At 44.9% G+C, this 8,046-nt stretch overlaps 1 long non-coding RNA gene across 1 annotated transcript; it reads left to right on the top strand.

Annotated features, from left to right (window-relative positions):
- Positions 1 to 564: 564 nt before the first annotated feature.
- On the top strand, positions 565 to 6,375 carry LOC122451137. Its single transcript, XR_006272311.1, has 3 exons — positions 565 to 696; positions 954 to 1,178; positions 4,786 to 6,375. It is a non-coding gene; the product is annotated as an uncharacterized LOC122451137 (long non-coding RNA).
- The last annotated feature ends 1,671 nt before the right edge of the window (positions 6,376 to 8,046 follow it).

Raw genomic sequence — 8,046 nt, 5'->3', positions numbered from 1 at the left:
GTCTGCAGAATTAACCCTGGCCCAGGGATGCCCTACCTCAGGCTGCAGTGGGAAAAGCGCCCATTATAACTGGAGACTGAAGGTGTGATTGTCCTGATGGAGTGGGATCAGGTGCTAGCACTGGCCTTTGGCAGGTGTATGGGTCATGGCTTTTTTTCCTGAAAGTTGCAAACATCTACCTCAAACTGGCTTAAGCCAAAATGGAGGATTTGTGGATCTATATAGCCCAGCAAGGCAATTTAGGAGTCGTGGCAGACACCACCCACTGCCTTCCCAGTAGGCATTCCCTGTATCTTCTTATTGTGCCCAACTAACACCCCTCCAGACTCCCTTGTAGCTTATGTGTGGGGTGGGCACAGGACACTTTTTTGAACACTGGGATGTAAGCTGAGGTATACAGGATGCGACCTGTGGGAATCCGGACAAAGGGGACCCTTAGCTGGAGAAAAGGGCAGGAGGAGAGGGGGCAGCAGAGGATGAGACGGTTGGATGGCATTGCTGACTCAATGGATATGAACTTGGGCAAACTCCCGGAGACAGTGAGGGACAGGGAGGCCTGGCGTGCTGCAGTCCATGCGGTCGCCAAGAGTCAGACATGACTGAGTGACAGAACAACAACAAGCTGGCATATGCTTTTCATCCTTCTTGTCTGGCATGTGGATACGATGCCCAGAGAGACAGCAGTCATCCTGGGAGGTGAGAAGGAGAGGTGATAAGGAGGGTGAGGCGGGATGGTGGGAGGAGGTTGGTCTTTGTCATTGTTGTGGAGCCAGTGTTCTAGATTTTGCCTGCTGACCTTTTGACCACTTGTTACCTGAGAAAAAGAACTCTTTGGTTAAGTCCCAGAGCTGGGCTCTTGTTACACACAGTTAAATACAGGCCTGGCCATAATTCAGTGTAACTGCATTCTGGGATTTGCATCGGGTCACATTTCTCTGCCTCTTTCTCTCCAGTTTATCCTCTCAGGATCCTCAGGGAGGCAAGGGACTTGGCACCAGCAGCTTTGAAATCCGCACTGACAGCTTCCAACCCAGAGACAGAAGGAGCGACGCCTCTAACTTCAATGGGAGGGCAAAAAACTCCAGAGGACTGATCTGATTGGTTTAGAAGATACTCCTTGAACCAGTTACCATGGACAAAAGGAAGAGATAATATGACTGGCCAGCCCACAGGGGAAGGTGAGTAGAGAGCCATTTCCAAAGGAGGAGGGGGTACATTTTCCCAGCAGCAGGGAAAGGTAGGCAGGCAGATGAAAACAATAGATGGCTCTCCAGTAGGCAATGAAGGTTTAAATATATGGTGAGGAGAGAAAAAGGCATTTCAAGGGGATGGTCACCGCCTCCAGGAAGCCTTCTGGGATAGCCTGATTAGCCATGCCTCTTTCCACCCCATTATCTCCCTTGCTTACCCTCAGCGTAGCATACATCACCACCTCACTGTCTGCCTCCTCCCGGTAGCTGCTCAAAGGCGAGCATTTCATCTTACCGATCCCGTATCCTTCCCTCTCATCACCAGTATGTAGCAGTCACATGGTGTTTGTTATAGGATGAATGAGTGAAGGGACAGCAGGAACAATGCCACTGAGGAAGGAAGTCATCCTTGGTTTGGTTGGAGTATTGAGTGTATGATTAAAAACAAACACTAATGCCTAAGATAATTAAGGTGGGTTCTGTCTAGATCATTGTAGGGCCTTGGATGCCAGACTAAGGAGCTTGGGTTGTGCTATGGAAATATGGAGCCACTGAAGGCGTGTGAGCAGGGGAGCGGCACAATTAGGGCTGCCGCGTTCCTGAGCCTGGGTCCTTTTGACTCCTGGCTGCTCTGTCCATCCTCTGGCTTCTCCACGATTCTTCTTGGCTTTGTGCTTCACGCGTCTCAGCTGCCTTTGGCAAGGTGACTCACCACCGCATCTCCCCTTTTCCATCTCCTTTAGCAGTCAGTCCTGGGCAGATTCTGGTCATCTCTGTGCAGGTGGGGAGGATGGTTTCTCCTGACTGGTGCCCAAGGGGTGACCTTCTGAGGATGACTCCCCCTGAGTGGTTCTTGCCTGCCCTCTTCTGGGCACTGGTGGGTACGGCTTCCTGCTCTTCTGAACTGGATGTCAACTGGTCACAGCCTTCCCTTGTGATGTGGCTTCTGTCTTCTCTGTGTGTGTTCAGTCGCTCAGTCGTGTCTGACTCTTTGCAACCCCATGGACTGCAGCCCGCCAGGTTCCTCGGTCCATGGAATTTTCCCGGCAAGAATGCTGGAGTGGATTGCCATTTCCTGCTCTAGGGGATCTTCCCAACCCAGGGATCAAACTCACATCTTCTGCGGCTCTTGCATTGGCAAGCAGATTCTTTATCACTGAGCAACCTGAGAAACCACCAGATCTCCCTTAATTATTTACAAATACAGTTAGAAGTTTGCTTTTGAGTGACTACCATGGATGCAGATTTGTCTGATGATAGTTACGTAAGGGAAATACTTCTGACTTCCACTGATCTAGATATTTTTCATTGCAGGAGTTAAGTGTTATGTAAATGTTAGAACATTAATTTTTGCTAATTTACGTATCCCTCCTTTTTATTTGTTTGAACTGAAGTCACTAGTTTATTTCAGCCATTGAAGAGGTAATGGATTTGAACTTTATAAAAATTGCATATTTATATTCCCTTGAAGAATACTCTCACCAATAAATCACACCCCATACTTTTATTGAAGTACAGAAGTCCACAAACATATTTTTATTTTTATTATTCATGATAAAATCAACTCAGCCCTAATTAATTATTTTGCTAAGAGGTAATTTTCATTTACATGTAATTTGGGCCTGTAACATTGATCAGAAACCATTCCTGGGTTTTTTTTTTAAATCTCATAAAAGATGATATATACCCTAGCAGGGCACCTGGTTGGATTCTTGGCTTCACTGTGGGTGATGGAATTTTTTTTTTTTTTTAATTAGTGGTTTTCCTCTGGCCAAAGGCTAAAACTTTGCCTCTGAACTCTGCTTAGTAGACTTACATTCTAATGTGTTGGCTCCAGACCTGGAAATTTTTTCATGGTGCCAAGACCACATCTTATATAAATGGATCCACATTTTGAATTCCTCCTTTCCCCCATCCATTCGTGTGCAGCCCATCTTTCAAGACCTACTTCTCATCTCTTTCCTCTGAGATCCCTTCTCTGCATCTCGAGTTCTCTTTCTTCTATACAATAACCCTTCTGTACTTTATTTAGTGAAAGTCTTGCATAATCTTGTGACATCTTTTTACTTTTTGATGAAGTATTATTTATAAATTGGTACTGTCATTTAACTTTACAGAAATTTATGTCCCATGTCTTTCCTTGAATAATAACATCTTTAGTGCCAGAAACTTCCTCTTGCTTGTTTATCCCACAGAAGGCTGACTATCTGTTGCTATATATTCAATAGATGAGCAGCGAGGCTGTTGATTGATGGGTTGCTGTATCATTTGCCTATCCTAGCTCTAATTAGTATACTTCCCTGAGAACTATTTACAAAAGACAGATTGGCCCAGGCCATGATTATCACTTCCCTGAAATATTTTCATGCATTTAGATGCTTTGCAAAATGTATTGCCCAAATGGTGCCATGTATCTGTGTGCACACAACGAGGGAAGCCAAATTAAAATCATCCTTTTAATTTATTGTTGATGCATGATCATTTCAAAATTTGGTTTCCATTTTCATCAAAGTTATATACACATAATTTTAGGTGTTGTCAATCTGTTTGGGCTGCCATAACAGAATACTATATAGGCGGGGTGGTTTAAGCAACAGATATTTTATTTCTCATGGTTCTGGAGGCCGGGAAGTCCAAGATCAAGGTGCCAGCAGATCTGAAAGTTTCCTGGTGATGACTGCTTCCTGGCTTAGATTCTTTTTATCTTCTTTCTTTCTTTCTGGTTGCACTGGGTCTTCCTTGCTGCGTGAGGGCTTTCTCCAGTTGCAGTGAGTGGGCACTAGACTTTGTTGTCGTGTGCGGGCTTCTCTTTGTGGTGGCTTCTCTTGTTGCAGAGCTCAGGTTCTAGGTGCACCAGCGTCAGTGGCTTCAGCAATTACGGCTTGCGGTCTTAATCGCTCCACAGCATGTGGAATCTTCCCAGACCAGGGATCATATACATGTCCCTGGCATTGGCAGGTGGATTCTCATCCACTGGACCACCAAAGAAGTCCTGGCTTGGCTTCCTGCTGTGTCATCTCATGGTGAAGAGAGGAAGAGAGAGAGGGACAGAGAGTGAAGTTTAAGACTTTCTTCTTCCTTTTAAAAGAAAACTAGAGGCTCACCCTCATGACTCGATCTAAACCAAGTTACTTTCCAAAGGTTCGATTCTTCAACGTGCTGTCAGCACGTCTCTGCCTTTTCTTGGAGTGGATAGATTTTTGACATATTCAAGAAACAGCAACAAAGGAAATGTATTAGTCAAGGTTCCCCAGAGAAACGGAACCAATGTTTTGACTTTGGAGGCTGAGAAACCCCACGATCTGCTGTCTGTAAGCTGGAAACCCAGAAGAGCCTGTGGTGTAATTCAGTCTGAATCCGAAGGCCTGACATTCAGGACTCAGGAGAGCCAATGAGGATAAATCCCAGTCTAAGAGTAGGAGGCCCATGTCCCTGCTCAATCAGTAGAGGAGAGGAGGGCAAATTCTCCCTTCCTCCACTTTTTCTGTTCTTTTCAGTCTTTGAATCAACTGGATGAGGCCCACCCATATTGGGAATGACAATTTGTTTTACACACTCTGCTGATTTAAATGCTAATCTGGAAGTACCTTTACAGGCACACCTGGAAATAACCTTCAGCCAAATATCTGGGCATCCTATGAAACACTCAAGTTGATGTGTAAAATTAACCATCACAGCCAGTGTGGAGCAGAGGAGTGAGCAAGAGGAAGATGGACAAGAGATGCTATCAGAGTGATGGGGAAGGACTCAACCAAAAAGGGTTCATAGAATACCATGAGTAGGTTGGGTTTTAGTCTGAGTTAAGCAGAAGCCTTTGGAGGACTTTGAGTGAGGAACTGACGTGATCTGATTTACCTTTTCAAAATATCCCTCTGTGGAGTGTTTGCTGGCCAGGTGGTGGGGGAGGGGGGTGATGTAGAAGTAGGGAGTTAGGTTGGTAAGTGTATTGGTCAGGATGGGCTGAGTAAGACCAGAGTAATGATGCTTCATGTCTTATAGCTCTACTCCACATCATCTCTACTCTAGAATATGTGCCTCTGTATGCAATGCTCATTGGTCTCATGGTAGAGACAAAAACGATGATGGTGAATCACATGCAAATTCTGCACTCTTTTGCCTCAAAGTGACACACATCACATCCTTCACATTTCCTTGACTGAGTGAAGTCATGTGACTAACCCTGGCATCATCGGAGGTGGGGAAATATAATCCTCCACCAAGAGGAACAGTGAATACTTGGAAACTATGGTCCAATCTACCACAGAAGACTTACAATAATCAAGGCAAAATGAAGATAACTAGAGTAGCAGTGGTTGAGGTGGTTGAAAGAGGTCAGATTTGGGGTAGAGCTGGGAGGACTTACTGACTGAGTAAATGTAGGCAAGTAAATAGGAATGAATGAAGAGCTAAGAAAGACTCCAAGGTTTCGGTCTGAACATCTTGGGGAATGGTGGTGTCATTTGCTGAGTTGGAGAAGACTGAAAGAAGGCTAGGTTTGAGGGGAAAAATTAGGAAAGCCATTTTGGGTGTGTTGGGTCAGAGAAATGATGGGTTTGAAGGTAAAATTCAGGAATCAACAGCATACAGGTTGCCTTTGAAGCCTTGGGGTTGGATGAGATCACATGCTTGTACATGTGTGCTCAGTCTTGTCTGACTCTTTGTGACCCCATGGACTGTATGTAGCCGATCAGACTTCTCTGTCCATGGGATTCTCCAGGGAAGAATGTTGGAGTGAATTGCCATTTCCTCACTTAGGGGAGACAAAAAGACTGGGATTGAGTTGTGGGGTATCCCAACATAAAAAGGTCAGGAAAAAAACGGAACCTAGCAAAGGAGAAAGGGACGAGACAGACTGGCAAGAGGGAAACAAAACTGATGGTCCAGAAGCCAAGGGAAATAGTGTTTCATGAAGAGAAGACAGTGTCACTTGCTGCTGAGATATTGAGTGAGAAGAGAACTAAAACCCATCACTGGATTTGGCCAGACGCAAGTGCTGGTGATCTTGAAAAGCCATTGGTGACCTGGGTATGCAAGTCTTATTGGAATGGGTGGAGAAGAGCACACAAAATTCACACTTGTGATTTAAAGGCCAATGCTGTCTTTGCTTTGCTATACTGCATAGAAAGTTCTCATGTACAAAACGGAGTTGTTGAAAACCTTATAAAATCAAAAAACTTGTACCTTATTCTTTGACTCACTTAGCCTGGGAGAACAACCCCCTAAAAATATGAATAAAAACACCTCACCTGAGCATAACTTGTTCACTGCCTTGTCCTCTGTGAATATTTGGAATAAAATGTGTGCAGAAATTTCTGTTTCTCTCCATCCAAGCCTCAGGCCAGTCTCCATAAATGACAGGGCATGTTATAAATGTGTTAGCCCTCTTAACCACAGAGACACCAGGGGAGGCAGGAAAGGAGCATGGGGAAAAAGAGAAGCTTCTTGTTTACCATCCAGATTCAAGTACAGGAAATAAAACTTGCTTCCGGGAGCAATGCACTGAATTAAGTGAGGTAATTTTACTCCTGAAAATCCTCCAAGGGGCATTCCAAAGTAATAACCCCGACAGCAAAAACAATGAAATAAAGTGAGAAAGAGGTGAGACAAGGAAAGGAAAAGGAAATGTGTGACTTAGTGGGTGCAGTTTTGTTTGGCCTGTGGGGCATGCCTGCTGACAACTGTTTCTAGTTGTGCATCAGATTTGCATGGAGGTGTGGGTAGACCAGATGGCACTTCTGTGCCTCAGCTTCAGGAACTGATACCTCCAAAGGGATCCAGGTTGGAAAGAATGCGAAAGCAAGGCTGGGGGTGTTTTCTATAAACTTGAAACACTTCCAAATATTTTCCAAAGGTGGTTGTGATTCTTGCCTCTTATAATTGTGTGTTCCCAGTCCAGGGTAGTATTTCAAATATTTAATAACTAATGAAGAAGAGGCCCCAATTATTCTTTTCCTATTTTTGCTTTTGTTATTATTTTTTAATGGGAGAAAAAGGAGAAATTGTTTGGAAGAAGCAATGGGGAGTCAAGAGAATACCGGTTCCACCTTTCCATTGCGAGGCTTAAGAATTATGAAAAAAAAAAAAAAAAAGAGATTGTTTGGGAGGGCTATGGAAGACTTAGTGTCCCCAGGGGCTGGCTACATTTTAGGTAGTAGAACAAGGTGGCAGGAATGTTCAGAGAAGACGTTGAGGATGAAAAGGAGAAGGAGTTTGCTGGGGGAAAACCAGAGTTCCAGAGGGTTCTGTGGAAAGGTTTCAAGGGGAGAGAAAGGGTGAGAGATGGTTTTGATTAGGAGATGTACTGCTGCTAAGTCACTTCAGTCGTGTCCGACTCTGTACGACCCCATAGACAGCAGCCCACCAGGCTCCCCCATCCCTGGGATTCTCCAGGCAAGAACACTGGAGTGGGTTGCCATTTCCTTCTCCAATGCATGAAACTGAAAAGTGAAAGTGAAGTCACTTAGTCGGGTCTGACTCGTAGTGACCACATGGACTGCAGCCTACCAGGCTCCTCCATTCATGGGATTTTCCAGGCAAGAGTACTGAAGTGGGGTGCCATTGCCTTCTCCATAGGAGATGTACAGGCGGTATGAAAACAAGTGTTAGGATGGGGACTTCCCTGGAGGTCCGGTGGTTAAGTATCTGCCTTGCAATGCAGGGGATGTGGGGTTCAATGCCAGGTTGGTGAACAAAGATCCTATATGATGTGGGGCAACTAAGCCCGCATGACACAACTAGAGAGAAGTCCGAGCCCATGGTGAAAGATCCCTCGGGCTGCAACTAAGATCTGAACCGCCAAATAAATAGATATTTTAAAAAAGAGGAGTGTCAGGTGATGCTGGGACTTCTATGGTGC

Source organism: Cervus canadensis, chromosome 12 (genome assembly GCF_019320065.1).
Source record: "Cervus canadensis isolate Bull #8, Minnesota chromosome 12, ASM1932006v1, whole genome shotgun sequence".
In the NCBI taxonomy this organism is placed as follows: Eukaryota; Metazoa; Chordata; class Mammalia; order Artiodactyla; family Cervidae; genus Cervus; species Cervus canadensis.
The sequence above is the reverse complement of the archived record's forward strand: the minus strand, read 5'-3'. Positions and strand labels throughout refer to the sequence as shown.